The sequence below is a fragment of the Pseudophryne corroboree genome, chromosome 5 (assembly GCF_028390025.1).
Source record: "Pseudophryne corroboree isolate aPseCor3 chromosome 5, aPseCor3.hap2, whole genome shotgun sequence".
NCBI classification, from domain to species: Eukaryota; Metazoa; Chordata; class Amphibia; order Anura; family Myobatrachidae; genus Pseudophryne; species Pseudophryne corroboree.
Window position 1 is genome coordinate 239,970,096 of NC_086448.1, and position 24,902 is coordinate 239,994,997.

A 24,902-nucleotide genomic window follows, 5' to 3' on the forward strand; every position below is an offset into this window, starting at 1 on the left:
TGATGCTTCCACGGTAGGCGTAGGTGCCGTGCTTTCGCAGTACGCTCCAGACGGGAAGTTACATCCATGTGGTTTCCATTCTCGCAAGTTCTCTCCTGCTGAACGGAATTACACCATTGGAGACAAAGAGCTTTTGGCAATAAAATCTGCCTTGGAGGAATGGAGATATCTTTTGGAAAACTGCTAAACACCTAATTACAATTTTCACTGATCACAAGAATTTGCTGTACCTCAAGACGGCCCAGTGCTTGAATCCCCATCAAGCTAGATGGGCGCTCTTCATTACTCGATTCTAGTTTGTTATTAAGTACCGGGCTGGGACTTTTAACACCAAGGCTGATGCTTTATCCCGTTCCTTAACGGCTTCGGATGAGGAGAATTCCATCGAGAAGGCTTTGATTCTCAGTCCAGTTTCTATGTCAGCAGCTCCCACCGCTCTGGGTCCTCCTCCTGGGAGAATGTCTGTGCCAGCTAAATTCCGACCAAGGTTGTTGCAGTGGGCTCATATTTCCAAGTTTTCCGGTCATCCTGGAGTTCAAAAGATGTTGGAGTTTCTACGAAGATCTTACTAGTGGGACACTATGAAGAAGGATATTCAAGGTTATGTCAACTCATGTCCTCAGTGTGCTCAGCACAAAATTCTTCATCTGCCTTCTGCGGGGTTGTTGCATCCACTGTCCATTCCTAAGAGGCCTTGGACTCATATCTCTATGGACTTTGTCACTGAATTGCCCCTCTCCAAGGGTCACAATACCGTCTGGGTAATTATTGACCGTTTTTCTAAGATGGCACATTTTGTACCTTTGACCGGGTTACCATCAGCTCCCAAGTTGGCTTTGTTATTTATCCGGGAACATTTCCGCCTGCACGGGTTACCACAGGAAATCGTCTCTGATCGGGGGGTACAGTTCACTGCAAGATTCTGGAGAGCTCTCTGAACGGCTTTACAAATAAAACTCAAGTTTTCATCCACTTATTATCCACAAACCAATGGGCAAACTGAACGCGTCAATCAAGATTTAGAGACTTTTCTCCGTTTTTATCTTTCTGCCTCGCAAGATGATTGGGTGGAACTGCTGGCATGGGCTGAGTTTGCCCATAATCATCTGTACCACTCTTTGACTGGTGAGTCCCCATTTTTCATTAATTATGGATTTCATCCCCAAGTTCCAGAATTACCCATTTGTCCTTCGGAGGATGTTCCTGCTGCAGCCTCTACTCTCCGGCACTTCAGTCAAATTTGGAGTCGAGTCCATGCTAACCTCAAGAGAGTCTCCAGCCGCTATAAGTTCTTTGCGGATAGGAAGCAACGAGCAGCTCCCCAATACAAGGTTAGTGACAGGGTATGGCTCTCTACCCGCAATCTTCGGTTAAGGGTGCCCACTATGAAGTTCACTCCGAGGTTTATTGGTCCTTACCCCGTGTTACAAGTCCTGAACCCGGTTGTCTGCAAATTGGGATTGCCTTCCCACCTCCGGATACCAAATTCCTTCCATGTCTCTCTCCTTCGCCCCCTTATTTTAAACCGGTTCCATTCAAAGTCCTCGAGGCCAACCTCTGCAGAGACTGAAGCTGGAACGGACTTTGAAATCAAAGCTATTCTTGACTCTCGTTATCTTCACAAGAATCTACAGTATTTGGTGGAGTGGAAAGGTTTTGGCCCCGAGGAGAGGAGCTGGGTCAAGGCTACTGAAGTTATGGCTCCCTGACTGGTGCGGATCTTCCATTCCAGACATCCAACAAAACCTGAAAAGTGTCCGGGGGCCACTCCTGGAGGAGGGGGTACTGTCACACGCCAGAGGCGGTGTTCGACGCGCTTACCCCTGCGTGCCTGCTGGTCTGTGTTGCGGCCTCCGCCTTCGGTGGTCCACGGGCTCCGGCGTCTGGCTGGCGCGGCTCCCGGCGGTTCCCCGGGGCAGGGGCGCCGCCATGACACCCGGCATCACGTGGGCGGGGAGCAGGTGACGTCATAAGACTGTTCCGCCAATCCAGCGGAGGTGATAGATTCAAAGTCAGACGCCGGGCAGGGCCTCGGCGCCTGAGTATCGTCTTTTCCTCTGAAGTGGATGCCAGTGCTCTTGTTCCCGGCGAGTCTCTCTGTAGTTGTATTCCAGTGTCTCCGGCATTTCCAGGTGCCAGTCGCTGCACAGTTTCCAGCGTTCCCAGTGGCTGGTGTGTTCCTCTGCGGTCCAGTCACCAGTGCTTCTCGGAGTCAGCGTGGGCTGCGGGCTAAACACCGCTCTCAAGTTATACAAATCATCAGTGTCTTTAACCACCGCTCTCAAGTTCTATAAATCATCAGTGTCTTTAACCACCGCTCTCAAGTTCTGCAAATCATCAGTGTCTTTAACCATCGCTCTCAAGTTCTACAAATCATCAGTGTCTTTAACCATCGCTCTCAAGTTCTACAAATCATCAGTGTCTTTAACCATCGCTCTCAAGTTCTACAAATCATCAGTGTGTTTGACCACCGCTCTCAAGTTCTACAAATCATCAGTGTCTTTAAAACACTGCTCTCAAAGTTCTACAAGTCATCAGTGTCTTTAACCATCACTCTCAAGTTCTACAAATCATCAGTGTCTTTGACCACCGCTCTCAAGTCCTACAAATCATCAGTGTCTTTAAACACCGCTCTCAAAGTTCTACAAGTCATCAGTGTCTTTAAACACTGCTCTCAAATTCTACAAATCATCAGTGTCTTTAAACACCGTTCACAAGTTCTTCAAATCATCAGTGTCTTTAAAAACATCGCTCACAAGTTCTTCGGTCACCAGTGTCTTTCACCATCACTCACAAGTACTTCATTTATTAGCATCTTTAACATTGCTTACTAGTTCGTATATAGGCCTGGACATTCCCCCATAAGTTCCCTCGCTGCTATGTGACATTGTGTTGCTCCCTTCCTGCAATAAAGTTCTTCAATACTTTCACCAAGCCTTACTGTCAGAGTTCTGTATGAGGAAGAACTATATCAGGCCATCCCTGTTCCGACCCAAATGTGGTTCCTCTTCCCTTCCATCGGAAGAACTCCCGAGTTCACAACACCCCCATCCTAGGTCAGTGACAGTATACTCAGGCCTCATGGACCCGGGGAATCGGAACCCAGAGGCAGGTACCATCCAGGACCTGGTTTCCCGAGTTCAAAGTCAGGAAGCAGCACAAAGCCAGGTGATGCAATATCTCCAGTAATTATCTGGACGGCTGGATCAAATTCAGACTTCTCTGGCTTCAGTAGTTCCGGCCCCAGTTCCAGTACCCGCTTCAGTGGTTGTCTCTAGTAATGTTCCATCCTTGTCTGGAACCAGGTCACGCCTTCAGCTCCCTACTCCTTCTCGTTATAACGGGAATCCAAAGAATTGCCGTGGTTTTCTCAATCAGTGCGAGGTACATTTTGAACTCCTTTCACATAACTTCCCTACTGATCGGTCCAAGGTGGCATACATTAGTTCCTTGCTTGAGGGTTCAGCGTTGGATTGGGTGTCTCCGTTATGGGAGCGATCTGATCCGTTGGTTTCTAGTTACACCAACTTCATTACGTCATTCCGGAGGATCTTTGATGAGCCCGGCAGGACGACCGCTGCCTCTGCAGACTTGCTCCGTGTCCGACATGGCTCTCGTTCAGTGGGACAGTATGTGATTCATTTTCAGACCATAGCCTCAGTACTGCGCTGGAAAAATGATGCTCTAATGATGCTCTCCGGGCTGCCTTTTGGAACGGGCTCTCCGATCGTCTAAAGGACGAGTTGATCACTAGAGATTTGCCAGATTCCTTAGAACAGTTGATCTCGCTCTGTGTAAAGGTGGATCTTCGTATGCAGGAACGAGGTGGCAAACATAGTCGGTCAGATCGATCAAGGGTCCGATCTCTTCCATCTAAGCAAACGGTTATTCCGAGTCCTGATGAACCCATGCAGATTAATCGATCTCGGCTGTCCCCAGAGGAACGTCAGCGTCTTCGTGAGGGTAGACTCTGCCTCTACTGTGGAACCGCAGATCATTTTCTCAAGATTTGCAAGTCTCGCCCGGGAAACGGGCAGTCCTAGCTTGTTCCGGAGGAGTCGAGCTAGGGGTTTCTTCTAAACCTTCTCCGACAGTGGACTGTTTACTCTCCGTGTCTCTGTTTTCTGAGTTAATAGCCAAACCCGTTAAGGCTCTGCTGGACTCAGGGGCTGCGGGGAATTTTATTTCCCTTTCCTGTGCCCAGAATCTGGGTTTTCAGTTACGGTCGGTCGAACGACCTATTACGTTGACTGCTATCAATGGTACCCAAATTTCTAATGGTCTGATTTCAAGTTGTACAGTGCCAATCAAGCTGCAAGTGGGAGCTCTGCATCAAGAACACCTGGAGTTCCTAGTGATTCGGGAGATGCCCCACGATCTGGTTCTCGGCCTTCCTTGGCTTAAACTTCACAACCCTCACGTCGACTGGAGTTCGACACAAATAATATCTTGGAGTCCATTTTGTCATTTAAATTGTCTCACTCCTGTCTACCCGCTCCGTGTATCTTCCAAGTCAGATGAAGGGCTCATTCCGGAGGCCTATCGGGAGTTTTCAGACGTGTTCTCGGAACAGGCGGCCGATCAGTTACCACCGCATAGACCCTGGGACTGCCCCATTGAGCTCATTCCGGGGAAAATGCCACCTTGGCGTCGCACTTATCCCTTATCATTACCCGAGACCCAAGCTATGTCGGACTATATCAAGTCTAATCTGCAGAAAGGATTCATCCACCCCTCTACCTCCCCGGCGGGGGCAGGGTTCTTTTTTGTGAAGAAAAAAGACGGAGGGCTGAGACCATGTATTGACTATTGTGGTCTAAATGATGTCACCATTAAGAATAAGTATCCATTGCCGCTCATCACGGAGCTTTTTGATAGAGTTCGCGGAGCCCGAGTCTTCACCAAGCTTGATTTAAGGGGAGCTTATAATTTGATACGTATCCAACAGCGGGACGAATGGAAGACGGCCTTCAATACCAGGGACGGGCATTACGAGTATCTGGTAATGCCATTTGGCCTCAGCAACGCCCCTGCCGTCTTCCAGGGATTCATTAATGAAATCTTTTGTGATATGCTATACTATAGATATATAGTGGTATATTTGGATGACATTCTGATATTTTCTAAGAATCTCACAGAGCGCAGAATACAGGTCAAAGAGGTACTTCTTCGATTGCAAGAGAATCATCTTTATGGCAAGATTTCCAAATGTACCTTTGAGGTCCCTTCTGTTCCATTTGTTGGTTACATCATTTTGGGCACGGAGCTTCGTATGGATCCGGAGAAACTCACTGCCATTCGGGACTGGACTCAGCCTCTTTCCTTGAAAGCGGTACAACAATTTCTGGGTTTTGCAAATTACTACCGGAAATTCATAAAGGGATTCTCTACCATTGTCGCACCTATCACTGCCCTAACCAAGAAGGGTTCTGACCCAAGTCATTGGTCCTCTGAAGCTGTAGCAGAGTTCGCTCAGTTGAAGGCAGCCTTTATGTCCGCTCCAGTACTTCAACAACCAAATTTTTCAAAACCATTCTTTTTGGAGGTTGATGCTTCCACGGTGTCACGATCCGGGTATCTGGACGCCATTTCTTACCCATCAGATGCCTCCTAAGGCTGGCTCAGCGCTCCAGGACCGGATCCCATCTGTTATCCTGATGTGCATATTCCCGCATCCTCTCCTGTCTCTCTGGACGCTGTCACAGTAACGCCTTATACATCTGGCATGGCGTCTCCCGCGGCCTCCGCCGCCGTTCCTGAGCTTCTGCATTCAGAGTGGCGATTACGTCAGCCGCGGCCTCCGCTGTGTCCGCGTGGTTGGATGTGCACCTGTCAGCCTGGCGTCTCCTGTCTCCGGTGGCCGGCGCCGCCATTACTGTTTTCCAGACCACATGGATTACAAACCAAACTTCCCTCCAAGTGTCTGCATGGGCGCAGCCATCTTGGATTCTGTCATCTGATCATATTCACCAATCTGCTGTCTGTATTATTAATTTGCATAATTGCCTAGCCAATGCCTTCCTTGCTGCAGGTATAAATAGGTTGTGCCTGAGCAAGGAAGGCGTCAGTGCTTTGGTTGTCAAACCTAGTTCCAGTTTGTCTCTCTCCTGTGAATGTCTTCCAGGTTCCAGCTCCTGTCTCCAGACTTCTGCTATAGAGACCCGCACCAGCATTCCATCTGCGGTGTAGCCTGACTCTCCGATCCATTCTGGACTCACCTGTTTCCAGCTACAACATCACCTGCTTCCAGCTCAGCTTCCAGCAGTGTACAGCTTCTCTTAAAGGGCCGGTGTCCTTTCTGCAGTTTACCACTCTCCACCGGTATTATTATTTCTCCGCTCTCAAATTCTACATTTCATCTATATTGCATCGCTCTCAAGCTTTATCTATTATTTAACTGGTTCCAGCCAGTATCCACTCCGTGCCAACACCTGTCTGGTTCTAACCAGTACCCACAGCAGCATTTTATCTACAGCAGTCCAGCTTTCCCTGGAACACCAGCTGGTACGACCCTGGGCTTTCCTCATTGCTACAGTTGAGCCTGGTAAGGACTTTCCAACTTGCAGATAATAAGAACTGTCTCATACCACCAGAGCTCTGTGGCCCCTGCCACCCTGTAGTACCCAGGAACTGTATTATTATTTCTCTGCTGATTTTTATGTTTCTTTTTACTGCTACTGTGATGCATGGAGTTTGTCATAAATAAATATCATTGACTTTTACTCAAGTTGTCGTGGTCACGCCTTCGGGCGGTTTCTCTTCATGTTACTTACATGTCCAGGGGTCTGATACAACCTCCCAGGTTCCGGTACATCTCAGCCCCTACAACTGAGGCTGCCTTCCGTCAGCTCAGGCCCTCAGTTGTGACACACGGTAGGCGTAGGTGCCGTGCTTTCGCAGTACGCTCCAGACGGGAAGTTACATCCATGTGGTTTCCATTCTCGCAAGTTCTCTCCTGCTGAACGGAATTAAACCATTGGAAACAAAGAGCTTTTGGCAATAAAATCTGCCTTGGAGGAATGGAGATATCTTTTGGAAGGTGCTAAACACCTAATTACAATTTTCACTGATCACAAGAATTTGCTGTACCTCAAGACGGCCCAGTGCTTGAATCCCCATCAAGCTAGATGGGCGCTCTTCATTACTCGATTCTAGTTTGTTATTAAGTACCGGGCTGGGACTTTTAACACCAAGGCTGATGCTTTATCCCGTTCCTTAACGGCTTCGGATGAGGAGAATTCCATCGAGAAGGCTTTGATTCTCAGTCCAGTTTCTATGTCAGCAGCTCCCACCGCTCTGGGTCCTCCTCCTGGGAGAATGTCTGTGCCAGCTAAATTCCGACCAAGGTTGTTGCAGTGGGCTCATATTTCCAAGTTTTCCGGTCATCCTGGAGTTCAAAAGATGTGGGAGTTTCTACGAAGATCTTACTAGTGGGACACTATGAAGAAGGATATTCAAGGTTATGTCAACTCATGTCCTCAGTGTGCTCAGCACAACATTCTTCATCTGCCTCCTGCGGGGTTGTTGCATCCACTGTCCATTCCTAAGAGGCCTTGGACTCATATCTCTATGGACTTTGTCACTGAATTGCCCCTCTCCAAGGGTCACAATACCGTCTAGGTAATTATTGACCGTTTTTCTAAGATGGCACATTTTGTACCTTTGACCGGGTTACCATCAGCTCCCAAGTTGGCTTTGTTATTTATCCGGGAACATTTCCGCCTGCACGGGTTACCACAGGAAATCGTCTCTGATCGGGGGGTACAGTTCACTGCAAGATTCTGGAGAGCTCTCTGAACGGCCTTACAAATAAAACTCAAGTTTTCATCCACTTATTATCCACAAACCAATGGGCAAAATGAACGCGTCAATCAAGATTTAGAGACTTTTCTCCGTGTTTATCTTTCTGCCTCGCAAGATGATTGGGTGGAACTGTTGCCATGGGCTGAGTTTGCCCATAATCATCTGTACCACTCTTTGACTGGTGAGTCCCCATTTTTCATTCATTATGGATTTCATCCCCAAGTTCCAGAATTACCCATTTGTCCTTCGGAGGATGTTCCTGCTGCAGCCTCTACTCTCTGGCACTTCAGTCAAATTTGGAGTCGAGTCCATGCTAACCTCAAGAGAGTCTCCAGCCGCTATAAGTTCTTTGCGGATAGGAAGCAACGAGCAGCTCCCCAATACAAGGTTAGTGACAGGGTATGGCTCTCTACCCGCAATCTTCGGTTAAGGGTGCCCACTATGAAGTTCACTCTGAGGTTTATTGGTCCTTACCCCGTGTTACAAGTCCTGAACCCGGTTGTCTGCAAATTGGGATTGCCTTCCCACCTCCGGATATCAGATTCCTTCCATGTCTCTCTCCTTCGCCCCCTTATTTTAAACCGGTTCCATTCAAAGTCCTCGAGGCCAACCTCTGCAGAGACTGAAGCTGGAACGGACTTTGAAATCAAAGCTATTCTTGACTCTCGTTATCTTCACAAGAATCTACAGTATTTGGTGGAGTGGAAAGGTTTTGGCCCCGAGGAGAGGAGCTGGGTCAAGGCTACTGAAGTTATGGCTCCCTGACTGGTGCGGATCTTCCATTCCAGACATCCAACAAAACCTGAAAAGTGTCTGGGGGCCACTCCTGGAGGAGGGGGTACTGTCACACGCCAGAGGCGGTGTTCGACGCGCTTACCCCTGCATGCCTGCTGGTCTGTGTTGCGGCCTCCGCCTTCGGTGGTCCACGGGCTCCGGCGTCTGGCTGGCGCGGCTCCCGGCGGTTCCCCGGGGCAGGGGCGCCGCCATGACACCCGGCATCACGTGGGCGGGGAGCAGGTGATGTCATCAGACTGTTCCGCCAATCCAGCGGAGGCGGGAGATTCAAAGTCAGACGCCGGGCAGGGCCTCGGCGCCTGAGTATCGTCTTTTCCTCTGAAGTGGATGCCAGTGCTCTTGTTCCCGGCGAGTCTCTCTGTAGTTGTATTCCAGTGTCTCTGGCATTTCCAGGTGCCAGTCGCTGCACAGTTTCCAGCGTTCCCAGTGGCTGGTGTGTTCCTCTGCGGTCCAGTCACCAGTGCTTCTCGAAGTCAGCGTGGGCTGCGGGCTAAACACCGCTCTCAAGTTATACAAATCATCAGTGTCTTTAACCACCGCTCTCAAGTTCTATAAATCATCAGTGTCTTTAACCATCGCTCTCAAGTTCTACAAATCATCAGTGTCTTTAACCACCGCTCTCAAGTTCTACAAATCATCAGTGTCTTTAAAACACTGCTCTCAAGTTCTACAAATCATCAGTGTCTTCAAATACAGCTCTCAAGTTCTACAAGTCATCAGCGTCTTTAACACTGCTCTCTAGTCCTAAAAATCATCAGTGTCTTTAAACACCGCTCTCAAAGTTCTACAAGTCATCAGTTTCTTTAAACACCGCTCTCAAATTCTACAAATCATCAGTGTCTTTAAACACCGTTCACAAGTTCTTCAAATCATCAGTGTCTTTAAAAACATCGCTCACAAGTTCTTCGGTCACCAGTGTCTTTCACCATCACTCACAAGTACTTCATTTATTAGCATCTTTAACATTGCTTACAAGTTCGTCTATAGGCCTGGACATTCCCCCATAAGTTCCCTCGCTGCTATGTGACATTGTGTTGCTCCCTTCCTGCAATAAAGTTCTTCAATACTTTCACCAAGCCTTAATGTCAGAGTCCTGTATGAGGAAGACCTATATCAGGCCATCCCTGTTCCGACCCAACTGTGGTTCCTCTTCCCTTCCATCGGAAGAACCCCCGAGTTCACAACACCCCCAACCTTGGTCAGTGACACCTACTACAGGATATGGAGTCTTAGCCAGTAAAGGTATTCACCAGAACTTGCTCTGATGTAAGATGTTCTTGGCTACTTTACTTAACATGTTGCTGCTCCTATTGTAGGTTATTAGCAAAATAAACAATGCAAGGTGTTAAATGCAAAATGAGACATAGAAATGCACACAGTGCACAATTATTATCATTATTATTATTGTTATTATTATTATTATTATTATTATTAGTAGTAGTAGTAGTAGTAGTAGTAGTAGTAGTAGTAGTAGTAGTAGTATTAATAGTATTGTCATCATCATCTATTTATATGTTGTCACAAGGGTTCCAAAGCACTGTTGTAAGGAGTATTGAGTAAAAAATAGGCTAAGAGAGGGAAAAGCACACGAGTGGAGAGGGCCCTGCTCATGAGAACTTACATTCTGAAGGGGATGGGCAGACAGATAGGGGTGATACAGATGGGGTAGAAGTAATGCATGCAGTAGAGGTCTAGAATGAGAGATGGGGTAGAAGTCAACATGTAACAGAGGGTTAGGATTAGAGTTGGTTGGTTTTGATGAAGTGGGTCTTGAGAACCTGTTTAAAGTTGTATAGAGATGTGGAGAGTCTGATAGAGAGAGGTAGAGAATTCCAGAAGAAGGGAGCACTATGGTCAAAATCTTGGAGGTAAGATTGGTAGGACGTAATCAATTGGCAGGAGAGGTGGCATGAATTTGTAGAGTGAAGAGGGAGGGTGGGTGTGTAAAGGGATATAAGGTCAGGAATGTAAATGGAAGAGGAATGGCTGAGGGCTTTGTACAGTAACTGGGTGTGAAAGCTTGAACTGGATTTGGAAGGGGAGCCAGTGAAGGGCTTATAAGAGAGGGGAAATGGATGTAGTATGCTTGGAGAGGAAGATGAACTGGGCAGCAACATTGAGGATATATTGTAGTGGAGAAAGGCATTTTTCAGGGAGGCCCGAAAGGATGAGGGTCTTAGTATCATCCAGGGTGGAAAGGGTTTGATCATGGTAATATTTTTGGGATGGAAATGGCATGATTGCGAGAGGTATTGAATGTTTAGTTTGAAGGAGAGGGAGGAACCAAGGATAACTAAAATACAGCATACTTGAGGGCTAGAGGAGATCATTGTACCATCAATAGGTATTAAAATTGTGGTGGGTGAAGTTATACAGAAGGGTGGGAAGAAGATCAGCTCAGTCCTAGACATGTTAAGTTTAAGAAAGCACTGGGACATCCAAGATAGAGACACAGCTGGAGATATGAATGAGGAGAGAGGGTGGTGTGGTCAGGGGAGGAAAGGTAGATTTAAGTATCATCAGCATAAAGATGATATTGGAAGTCAAAATAGCGAATGAGCTCATCGAAAGAGGATGTATAGAGACTAAAAAGAAGAGGTCCAAGAACAGAACCTTGGAAGACACCTACTGTTAGGGGAAGTGCAGGAGAGGTGGAGTCATAAGAGGAGACAGAGACAGAGCCGACAGAGAGGTAAGAGGATAGCCAGGAGAGGGCAGTATCACGTAAACCAATGGAGTGAAGGATTTACAGGAGTAGAGAGTGGTCCACAGTGTCAAAAGCAGCAGAGAGGTCAAGAAGAAAAACATACCGTCGAGTGACATACTACTGTCATGCAGCTGTATGGTAACAATTTGACAGATATCTGGTGAATTTGGAATGCCATGGTTCAGATTTTGATCTGCGATGGTGAATAGTGAGTCAAGAGTAGAAGTAAGGGAGTCATCGTTTCGGGAAGTGGCTTGTTCAGGACAGGAGAGAGAGAGAATAGTAGAGAGACGTGAGTCAAGAAAGGAGGATAAGGAAATGGTATTGATGGCTTCAGGGCTACCATTAAAAATTGTGGGGTCGAGGACTTACAAAATAGTCAGCTCCCCTAAAAAAAGTATATATATATATATATATATAAATATATATATATATATATATATATATATATATATACCCAACTTGAGTAAAGAGCAAGATCAGGAACTCATATAAAAAAACCCATAAAGAATGTGATAGCTGTCAAAATAACAGGTAAACCAACTTATTAAATAAAAAGGGCACTGTACTATTTATTACGATCGATAATTCTGATAAATTCATAAGATCCATAGTTATATATTTATAACACCATTACAACTTAATAACAAAACAAACTAATGAGAATCCATGAAGTTAATGTCATATTTAATAACAATATACTATGAATAGGCTCCTTTTCTATAATAAATTATGACAACCAATCAAAATAGAGAATGGTATATTTAAACCTGAGAGGACTGGCAATCTGTTTGATGCCTTAAAAAAGCCTTGTGAATCGTACGTCAGCATTTCCTGAGGCTACTGTCTTTATAAACTATGTAATGCAAAGCTATACATAAAATGAATGCCTAAATTGTGGATCAAAGTCTCTTTATAACAGTAGCTGTAACTGAGGCAGTGAGCGCTTTGTAACACTAAAGCCAGCTAGAGCCGGGAGCTCTGTCTCTGTCCTGGTCACATGTTTCAAATTAAAGCCGGGAGCTGAGATATGGATGTGAGCGGCAGCCAAGACAAACGGCACGATAGCATGTTGTTTCCCTTCATGGAAAGGACCTTTCCCATCATTCGCTGGGTCCTTGTCACAAACTATTTGCAATAATAACCTGTGGCGAGCTAAGCGGAGTGGAACGAGACACAGAGCCCGTGAGGGTACAATGCTGCATAAATAAAATTAAATACTTTAAAACAAACAGAGAATGGGTAAAACATTAACGTGCTGTAAGGGCTGAAGTTCTCTTCCGCCCTCTCATACTGTCACATCCTGGTTTTGTTCCCAAAAGGAAAATAGTATTTATTTATTATTATTACCAGTTATGTATATAGCACACACATATTCCGCAGCACTTTACAGATAATATTTGGCCTTTCACATCAGTCCATGCCCCAGTGGAGCTTAATGTCTATGTTCCCTACCACCTATAGCACACACATTCATGCTAGGGTTAATATTGTTGGGAGCCAATTAACTTACCAGTATATTTTTGGATTGTGTTAGGAAACTGAAGTACCTGGAGGAAACCCATGCACGCACGGGGAGAATATACAAACTGCACACAGTTAGGGCCATGGTGGGAAATAGGCACAACCCTAACAGCACTACTCACGGTGTACGCTGGCAGCGGGCAATTGGAATTGTGGAAGATCACTGAATGCTAGCTGTCCCATATGCTTAACCATGATAATGTATAGGTTTATTCATCATTTCCTTTACATACATATATGATTGCTTTTAAATGTGTGAGCACACGGACCCGATGCACACTGATATTCCACCAACTATAATACACACCATTAGCATCAATATGTCCCCATACACACACTGATATCATTTATTCATAATTTATCCAGGATTGTAAGGGGCAGAATAAATAAATGAAATAGGGGTATAAAAGGAAAATAATTATAAAGCACTATATCATTAAAATAATATTTTTGTATTAATATTGAAAAGAAGCATTAATGACATCTTGATACATAATATATATATAGTTAACAGCTAAGGCTATAGCCACTTGCTCTCCATTATTAAAACAGTATTAAAAAAAACATTATGTCCTTTTGATACATTTATCCACTGTTTAACAATTGTAGCAACATCTTACGAATGACAAGAGCTGATACTTACTATGTTCCTGTATGTTAAACAATACAAATAGATACTCATTCTGAGAATATAAGAATTTATTGAGAATTAAAAACAGGGACATACATGTAAATACCACATATAAAAAAGGCATAACAATACTGTACATATTAATTATTGCAATATTTCATTCAGATAGTGGTTATAATGCTTTTATTATCAAATTGAATATCATTGTATTGACTTTAGCCTCAGAAGAGGGACTTAATTTTTAAGCACATTCTGTTTCTATATATCACTCTTTATTTTATATATATTTCACCTTGGCTGCTATACCTAGTATATAATTCAATATATACCAATAAAGTTATATAAACATTAAACTAGAAGTAAGCCACACAATTGCTTACTTTGACGTGTTATAGTTTGGGATTAGTGTGTAGCACCTCAGTAGTATGGTGAGAGAAAATCTTGGATAATACCAAATTTATATATATATATATATATATATATATATATATATATATATATATACACTGCTCAAAAAAATAAAGGGAACACTAAAATAACACATCCTAGCTCTGAATGAATGAAATATTCTTATTAAATACTTTGGTTCTTACATAGTTGAGTGTGCTGACAACAAAATCACACAAAAATTATCAATGGAAATCAAATTTATTAACCCAAGGATTTGGAGTAACACTCAAAATTAAAGTGGAAAAACACACTACAGGCTGATCCAACTTTGATGTAATGTCCTTAAAACAAGTCAATATGAGGCTCAATAGTGTGTGTGGCCTCCACGTGCCTGTATGACCTCCCTACAATGCCTGGGCATGCTCCTGATGAGGTGGCGGATGGTCTCCTGAGGGATCTCCTCCCAGACCTGGACTAAAGCATCCGCCAACTCCTGGACAGTCTGTGGTGCACCGTGGCGTTGGTGGATGGAGCGAGACATGATGTCCCAGATGTGCTCAATTGGATTCAGGTCTGGGGAACAGGCGGGCCAGTCCATATCATCAATGCCTTCATCTTGCAGGAACTGCTGACACACTCCAGCCACATGAGGTCTAGCATTGTCTTGCATTAGGAGGAACCCAGGGCCAACCGCACCAGCATATGGTCTCACAAGGGGTCTGAGGATCTCATCTCGGTACCTAATAGCAGTCAGGCTACCTCTGGCGAGCACATGGAGGGCTGTGCAGCCCCCCAAAGAAATGCCACCCCACACCATTACTGACCCACTGCCAAACTGGTCATGCCGAAGGATGTTGCAGGCAGCAGAACATTCTCCTTGGCGTCTCCAGACTCTGTCACATCTGTCACATGTGCTCAGTGAGAACCTGCTTTCATCTGTGAAGAGCACAGGGCGCCAGTGGCGAATTTGCCAATCTTGGTGTTCTCTGGCAAATGCCAAACGTCCTGCACGGTGTTGGGCTGTAAGTACAACCCCCACCTGTGGATGTCGGGCCCTCATACCACCCTCATGGAGTCTGTTTCTGATCGTTTGAGTAGACACATGCACATTTGTGGCTTGCTGGAGGTCATTTTGCCAGGCTCTGGCAGTGCTCCTCCTGTTCCTCCTTGCACAAAGGCGGCGGTAGCGGTCCTGCTTCTGGGTTGTTGCCCTCCTATGGCCTCCTCCACGTCTCCTGATGTACTGGCCTGTCTCCTGGTAGCGCCTCCATGCTCTGGACACTACGCTGACAACACAGCAAACCTTCTTGCCACAGCTCGCATTGATGTGCCATCCTGGATGAGCTGCAATACCAGAGCAACTTGTGTGGGTTGTAGACTCCGTCTCATGCTACCACTAGAGTGAAAGCACCGCCAGCTTTCAAAAGTGACCAAAACATCAGCCAGAAAGCATAGGAGCTGAGAAGTGGTCTGTGGTCACCACCTGCAGAACAACTTCTTTATTGGGGGTGTCTTGCTAATTGCCTATAATTTCCACCTGTTGTCTATTCCATTTGCACAACAGCATGTGAAATTGATGGTCAACCAGCGTTGCTTCCTAAGTGGACAGTTTGATTTCACAGAAGTGTGATTGACTTGGAGTTACATTGTGTTGTTTAAGTGTTCCCTTTATTTTTTTGAGCATATATATACGGAAAAGGCGGGTTTGGTTCCCTGAGAACCAAACCCCCCCCGAACTTCCCGACAGACTCGGTACCAGAACAAGGCAAAACGTCATCATCCTGCTGTCGGATTCTCACGGGCTTTGGATCAGGGACGTGCGGTGAGCTAAATAGCTCACCTGCCTCAACACACTGCACGTCACTGCTTTGGATCCCATATAAACAGCTGCACGTCACCACCATTTTCACTCCAGACATGGAGAGTGAGGGATACAGACCTCTGTCTCTCTGTGGGTGGTGGCATGGGGTTAGTGTGTGCTCTGTTTGGGTGCTGCTGCAGTCACTGTGGTTTATCTGTGCTGTGTTAGGGGTGCTGTCCTGGCTGTCCCTGCTGTCCTGGCTGTCACTGGTGTTACTGCCGGGTGCTACAGCTGTACATGTGTGTTGCAGTCCTGGCTGTCACTGTGTTGTACAGGGGGTGGGGCACTGTGAAATATAGAGGTGATTATGTCTTAATAACATTACACCCTGTCTGCTATAAAAGTTTGGGTGCAGTTAAAAATTAAAAGCACACTGTTCCTATATGCTGTGAAATATAATGGTGCTGATGTCTTAATAACATTACACTGGCCCTGTCTGCTATAAAAGTTTGGGTGCAGTTAAAAATTAAAACAACACTGCTCGTGTATGCTGTGAAATATAGGTGTGCTGATGTCTTAATAACATTACACTGGCCCTGTATGCTATATATGTTTGGGTGCAGTTAAAAATTAAAAGCACACTGTTCCTGTATGCTGTGAAATATAGGGGTGCTGATGTCTTAATAACATTACACTGGCCCTGTCTGCTATTAAAGTTTGGGTGCAGTTAAAAATTAAAAGCACACTGTTCCTGTATGCTGTGAAATATAGGGGTGCTGATGTCTTAATAACATTACACTGGCTCTGTCTGCTATAAAAGTTTGGGCGCAGTAAAAAATTAAAAGCACACTGCTCCTGTATGCAGTAAGAATATAGGGGCACTGTGAAAATAAAAAGGCACTGTTCTCTGTGCTGTAATAATAAAGGGGTGCAGTCCTGTGAAATGGAGAACAACAATTTGGAGGAAAAAATAGTGGACGATCAGAAACAATTTCCAGTTCCTAGTACTAGTGCTGAAGCTGTTGCTGCTGCCACCAGTCATGACATTGATGATGCAATTCCACCAACGTCGTCTGCTAAGGCCGATGCCCAATGTCATAGAGGGCGTGTAAAATTCAAGAATCAAAAATGAATAATCAGAAAAAAAAGAAAATATCTGATGAGAAACATAAAATTGGCAATATGCCATTCACGACACGAAGTGGCAAGGAAAGGCTAAGGCCTTGGCTTATGTTCATCACTGATGGCTCAGCTTCTCATGAGGAAGCACAGGATAAAACAAAAGCGCATACAGAGATATAGCAAATCCCCAAGGAGAGTCCTAGTGCGTCCGCAGTTGCGATGTCTAGGCCTGACCTTCCCAACGCTGGATGGGAAGAGCTGGCTCCTTCCACCATTTGCACGCCGTCTACAAGTGCTGGAAGGAGCACCCACAGTCCAGTTTCTGATATTCAAATTGAAGATGTCACGGTTGAAGTACACCAAGATGTGGATATGGGTGTTGCTGGAGCTGAGGAGGAAGTTGACGATGAGGATTCTGATGGTGATGTGGTTTGTTCAAATCAGGCACCAGGGTGAGACAGTTGTTGTCCATGGTATGAGAAAGCCCACTGTCATGCCTTGGCAAAATACCAAAAAAGACAACTCTTCAGTGTGAAATTATTTCTCCACAAATCTGGACAACAGGTGTCAAGCCTTGTGTTACCTTAGTCAATCCATAATAAGTATGGGTAAGGACATTAACCACCTAGAAACACCCTCCCTTATACTTCACCTGTAGCGCATTCATCAGGTCATTGACAAGTTCAGAAACTTTGGGTAAGAGCGTAATCAGTCCACTGACACCTAAATCCCTTCTTCCTCCTCCTGTACCCAAGCTCCTGCAAGCCACACCACCAACTCCCTCAACTTCAACTTCCTCCTCAGTCAGGAACATCAGTAGTCCTGCAGGCCATGTCACTGGCATGACTGATGAGTCTTCTCCTAACCGGGATTCCTCCGAAGGATCCTTGAGTGGTACACCTACTGCTGCTGCCGCTGCTGTTGTTGCTGCTGGGAGACGATCGTCATACCAGAGGGGAAGTCGGAAGACCACTTGTACTACTTCTAACTAAGCAATTGACTGTCCAACAGTCTTTGCAAGGTAGATGAAATATGACAGCAGTCATCCTGTTGCAAAGGGGGTAACTGAGGCCTTGACAGCTTTGTTGGTGTTAGACGTGCATACTGTATCTGCCATTGGTGCAGTGGGATTTAGACAATTGATGGAGGTAGTGTGTCCCCGGTACCAAATCCCATCTAGACATTAAAAAAAGTGTCCTCAGTGTCCTAAAAAATGTGTACCCAGTGTCCACTTAACCACAGACATGGTGTGAAAATGGCTGCGACGCGTGGCTCCTTATATGGAATCCAAAACCTGCGAGAATCCGACAGCGGGATGATGACGTTTTGCCCCCTTCTAGATTCCGAGTCTGGCGGGATGTCTCGAGCCGGGCTCGGATCCAGGCTTGGGATCGTGAAGTTCGGGGGGGTTCAGTTCTCAGAGAACCGAACCCGCTCATCTCTAATATATATATATATATATATATATATATATATATAAAAAAATCTACAGTGTCATGTGATTATTCTTGGGCATTATTTAGACTCCTGGAGTGCCAGACTTTTTTTGTTATATACATTATTCTGGATGGCAGGGCACCGGAGCAAGATGTTCATGTTGACTTGAGGAGTGCCGGACAAACATCTATTGCTATACTGTATATACTGTGTATTTATATATATATTGAGAGTTAAGAACCTTTAAAACCATATTACAACTAAATAATAGACTGGTGTGAGATTTTTTTCTGTTGTGTCCAAATTTGAACATATACAGTATATGTATCTTATAAGACCTGCAGTACAAGATGCAGGAGTGCCGCCTATGTTATTTTAACTGTATCAGCAAAGAATCAGCAACATCCATAAGTATGCAAAAAAGTGATTGTATTGTGCAAAAGGGCATATCCACAAGTTACATAAAACAGCTAGTAACAGGAGACTAGTCATTCAAAAAACAACATGGTATAACAGCATCACCACAATACTCATCAGAAGTGTCAGAATAATAGTGTGAGTAATCCCACAAATTCAGAGAAATATGTAAGTGGTACTAGATAGTGCAACTTTACACACTCAGAGATGCTTTCAAAAAATGCTTACACTTGAAATCTGAGACAGCTCACATAAAATCTTCATAGGGTCTATCAACTAAATAAAAGAAAAACACAAAATGGTGCAATTCCATCTGAAAACTTAATTACTGGTCTTTATTACTGGTCCCACTTACATGGAGAGACAAATTATTCAGCACGTAGTAATTAGTTTGTTGTACACCGATGGTTTCAAATCACAGTTTAAGTCAACTACGATTTCTTCATCGATAAACCCTATGAAGATTTTATGTGAACTGTCTCAGATTTCAAGTGTAAGCATTTTTCTAAAGCATCTCTGAGTGTGTAAAGTTGCGTCATCTAGTACCACTTATATATTTTTCTGCATGGTAACTGAGGCTTTGGTGAAGGCTTTTATCTGTGGTCTTAAGGGCTGCCACTGACATAAGTGCACATAAGGAATTACTATTCTTTTAAATAATCATACAAATCCAGTCATGGTTCCTCCAGACAGCTGTTTTGGTGTGCACTGTACACCTTAGTCACGGGTCTTTCTCTAGAAATCACAGCATCTCATTTTCAGTCCTCTAATTGAATAGCAATACCCTGCGGCTATGGGAAAAACTCAGTGCCAATGTTTTTCTTTTCATTTCCCGCCAGTAATTGAATTCTACCCATCCCCCCTCCAATGTGAGCAAAACTGAGTTTTTGCTAATTAAATAAGAATTGCATTTGCAAAGCTACTCATAGCAGCTTTGCAAATGCATTCATTAGCAATGCAAATGCAGGAGGAGGTGCATAGCATACCAATATTGCAATCCATCACAGTCCAGGATGAATGTTGATCTGCGACGACAGGTTGAGTAAGTACTCAGACTACCTGTCCCATAGCAGTTTCCGAGGCTAAAGAAACTGCATCTCATGATACATTTTTTGGCCTCGTCACTCCAGGAAAAAAGGGGGCGACATGCCCGTTTCTAACAATGCCAGTAGCGCCGTCCCTCCCCACAAATGCCTCTTCCTGACTATTAGGAAAATGTTGGATCACAGGAGAAATCCAACCTGAATTGGGCCCTTAGTATTTTAGTAAAGGTTTATTTAGATTGGTGTTTAGTATAAAAGAAATGTCCCTATAGCCTTATGGTGTTTTCTAGGTTTGCTAATGAAAATGACGTAATTCCTATGGGAGACTGGATCAAGTTGGTGGCTTTTATACCATTAAATGGTATAGTTCATTTTAAGGGGAGACTATTGATACATTCTTATAAAAGAATGCAGTGAATTCATCAGTACCATGAGTTGATGAGTGTTTCATTCTTTTAATAGACTGGGTGGTTGCTATATTGTAATATAATTATTTAACATAAAGAAGTTATGTTCTGCTGATATAGGATGATTAACTGTACTCAAGTAACAATCAATTTTTGCACTTAATATTTTAGATGGTTTATAGAAGCTGGAAAGATTATAAAACTCATTAAACTCATTCACTATTTTACTGAGATCGTATATTAAAGATCCTGTCTCATATTTAATTTCTTTAATGAAATTTAAAGAGGCTATTTTGGCCTTAGTCTATTAGCTAGAATAAGGTCAGCCAGTGTTGATAACCATTTTGGTTAGTAATGTGCAAACTGACCTTTTAGTTTTGTTCAGTAAGTAATTTTGGTAATGGAGAGATCTGTGTTTTGATTGTGTTTCTGTCTAATTTAGGGGGTCTATTTTACTAATTCTTGGAAAGAGAAAAAGTGGACAGAAATAAAGTACCAGCCAATCAGTTCCTAACCACCATGATACAGGCTGTGTTTGAATAATGACAGGAGCTAGTTGGTTGGTACTTTATCTCTCTACAAGCCTTACTAAATAGACCCCTTAGATATTACCAGTGTCGGACTGGGGAATGAGGGGCACATGGGGGAATGACGTGGTAGGGACCCATGTTTAGGGGTGTGGCTGATCTCCAGAGGGGGTGTGTCCAACTACCATTTTGGTTTGCCTAACCAGTAGAGTGCATCGGCTGGGCACCTTGATAAATATATACATTCAATTCTACTAGTGCATGCATAATACTGTACCAGAATGGCACTGTAGAAAATACACCATAGTCCTGTGTAGTATAAGGTAAAATATTTATAATGTACTGTATAATTCAATTGCACAGTCTGGAACCTGATCCCTAGATGAGGAGTAGGGCCCACAGGCAGTAGGGCCCACCGGTGGTTTCCCCTGTACCCCTGTGGGCCAGTCCAACCCTGGATCTTACTTCAGCAGAGACATCTGATAGAAGCAAAGCTGGCAGTATGGATGGTGTAATGGTTAGCATTACAGCCTCACAGCACTGCGGTCATGGGTTCGATTCCAACCATAGCCCTAACAGTGTGGAGTTTGAACATTCTCCACGTGCTTGCATGGGTTTCCTCCAGGTTCACTGGATTCTTCCCACACTTCAAAAAAATACTGGTAAGTTAATTGGCTTCACAAAATTAACCCTTGCGTGAATGGTTGTGCGCCTACATGTTGTAGGGAATATATGGGTCTATTTACTAAGCCTTAGATCAGTGATGGGGAACCTTCGGCCCTCCAGTTGTTGTTGAACTACACATCCCTGCGTGCCCTGCAACAGTTTTAGAATGGCCAAATAGCAAAACTGTAGCAAGGCACGCTGGTATGTGTAGTTCAACAACAGCTGGAGGGCCGAAGGTTCCCCATGCCGGCCTTAGATGGAGATAAAGTCAACGGAGATAAAGTACCAGACAATTCGCTCCTAACTGACATGTCACAGGCTGGGTTCAAAAAATGACAGTTAGGAACTGATTGGCTGGTACTTTATCTCCATCCAAGGCTTAGTAAATAGAACCTATAGATTGTTAACTCCACTGGGGCAGGGACTAATGTAAATATTCTCTGCAAAAGCACTGAGGAATATGTGTGCGCTATTTAAATAACTGGTAGTAATAATAATAATTCCTCAGATAGGGGGAGATTTATGAAATCTTGGCGAGAGATAAAGTAGAGAGAACTAAAGTACCTAACAACCTAATTTTACAGGCTGTGTTTTAAAAATACAAAAAAATTAAGGCATTAATTTTATTAACAAATAACTTTTAAGAGATCAAATATCAAATAAAATACTAAAAGCAGCGGGATCAAAGTATGCCTGTGGATACATACATAATATACTATATCCTACCCAGACAGAGGGGGTTATTCAGGATGGATCGCATAAGCAATCCCCTGCACAATTTCCCTATTACCAGGAAACTGCGCAGGTGTAGGACCCATTCTGTGCATGCGCAGACTGGTGCTGTGATTGCATCACAGGATTGCAAATGCCTCTGCCTGATTGACAGGCATTGGCATTTGTGAGGAGGGACAGGGGCGGCCAGCTTTGCTGGAAACAGGAAGGTGCTTACCCCTGTCAAAGTCGAAAAATATTGCAGTACACACATCACGTACAAACTACACACAGATGGCCTCCGTGCATGTACTTGTTCTGCCGTGCGTGCGCATATTCTCAATTTGCGTATGGTCGCTCCCGCGGTCCTGCGCATTAGCGCGTGGTATGAGTATTTACGGTAGAGTTTGTGAACGCATGGAAAAGCTATCAAAACACATTACATATTTAATCCAAATAGTGCACAATGGGGGTAATTCCAAGTTGATCGCAGCAGGAATTCTGTTAGCAATTGGGCAAAACCATGTGTACTGCAGGGGAGGCAGATATAACATGTGCAGAGAGAGTTAGATTTGGGTGGGGTGTGTTCAATCTGCAATCTAATTTGCAGTGTAAAAATAAAGCAGCCAGAATTTACCCTGCACAGAAATAAAATAACCCACCCAAATCTAACTCTCTCTGCAAATGTTATATCTGCCACACCTGCAGTGCACATGGTTTTGCCCAACTGCTAAAAAATTTCCTGCTGCGATCAACTTGGAATTACCCCCCATGTACACATAGTCTCCCTGCACCACACCAGCAAGTTACAATAGTTTAAAAAGGTATCAGAACAAAGGGATTCACCTTTACAGGATAGAAGAGGATAGAACAAGGTTATAAGGTGGTGTTTGGTATCCAGCTGTAGGGTATTTTAAGGGCAATATTCCGGTGTTGGTTTGCAGAAGATCGCACGTTCCTGCGAATAGTTTTGTGCAGGACCAGAATATAAATATAAACTGTATTTACTGTACATTTGGTATGCGGCGGGAACCCAGAGGTGACCACCCACAAGTGCATCTGGAACAGACATCGCCCACCTATTCAAACCAACCTATGACCTCTCCTGTACTGTAAATGACCATCCCTGTGTCCAATGGACAAAGAGATTACAGTATCCATTGTGTTAAGTTTTGGAAGACTGTATAAAAGAGCCAGCTGAATGCCTGGTCACACACAGACTCTAAAGGTTATCTACCCAGATGACTGAGGACCAGACTGGGAAGTGCAGGCGACAAAACCAAACACGTATGTACCATTGACTGTAGCCATTATTCTTTTGTATTGTATTGCTTTGTTATTGTAACCCCCTTTCAGTAATAATATGTTGTGGTGTCGGAACCCAGCATTTTAAATACAAAGTGGTGTCGTGTTTTCCTTTCCCTGCTAAGGTTATAAGTGTATTACTATCACATGTATAGCTGTTAAGGGTTCACGGAGTATCTTTGGGTGTGTACGCACTGAGTGTACTTTGTACAGCCAGCACAGTGTTTGCACGCAAAGTACATACACAGTACGGGGTTCTGTACGCTAATGGTGTAATAAGTACGTAGGTTGAGGATTAAGTATAGCGGCCGCAGCGGCTCCATTTAAAGTGTATGAAAAGTCTTTTTAAAGTGTTGCTTTTAGTCCTGTACGTAAACCGACGTTTACAATTGAGGGCATCGTCCGGTTTCCACATGCTCACAGCTTAACAGGTCATAGCAGACTTAATCTATCAGCAAAGGGTGGAAAGTTACCCTACATAACCTTTTCTTGGTCGATGGATACACTGAAAACCCTACTTGTGTGCTGATTAGATGGCGTCTGCTCTGTATGGTCTGCAGAGGTGCTGGTAGAACCCGTAAAACACAGAAAAAAAGCTATTTAAAAATCTGTGAATTTTTTTGGCGCCAGATAGCGTACACAAAGGGCACCAATACTTTGCATACCCTCTCACATTGTTGCCACAAGACTCAGATTGCTAGATTCATTTAGATCTGTGTGAAATCGGATACATTTGTTGCTATATAGTTAAAATTGAAAAAACAGTATTTTAAGGAAGTAAGTGTAAAGACACAAATGCAGGTCTGCATAAAAGTTTATACAGAATAAGTTGTGTCTAGTGGGCAATAGTAATTAGTATTGTTCACATTTATAGAGTTGTGTGATTTGTTTTATTGCGGACGCAGGGTTTTGTACACTTGTCTCGGACAAAGTACAGGACTGCGCACGCAGCGTAAAAGACACGCACAGTCGCGTGTTTATGCAAAGTGCATAAGAGTGCGGGCGCTAAGTACAAATTACACAATAGTGTCATTTAGTTAAAAGGTGGGACAGTAGCCATGCTACAATAGCACAAAACTACCCGGTTTCTAAAGCAGATTAGTATAAAACTTTTGTTTAAACTGTATTGCCTCTGGGGTTAAAGCTGCCAATCAGAACGAGTGAAAATTTTCTGTACAGAAAAACAAAGTGTATTTGAGTGAGCGAAAGCGGAGTGAGTGGATTTGAACCCCGGAAATCGGGTCTTGTGGTACACCAAGTAAGTGGAGGCTTGGTGGCGTGAGGAGGCTGACTCACATTAATATAGATTGAAATACGCAAATTGTGAGATTTGCAGAGGAGCGTAATTGGGAATTGTGCATTGTGTAGTATTGAAGTAAAATGTTTTTTTGTTATGCTCCGGCTGAGGGTCGCAGTTTGTACATCGACCCGTGGTCGTACGGCAGATAGGTAACAAGTACCTATACGCTGTGCGATTGGACCGCGCGTTTGTAGGTGCGATATATAGCGCAACTTGATACCCCTTTACAAGCTTTTGCATAAAATCGCGTAATCATTAGAGCTGTGTAGAGCATACGCAAGCGTGATTTGTGTATAAAAAGGGCATAGGGAGTTTT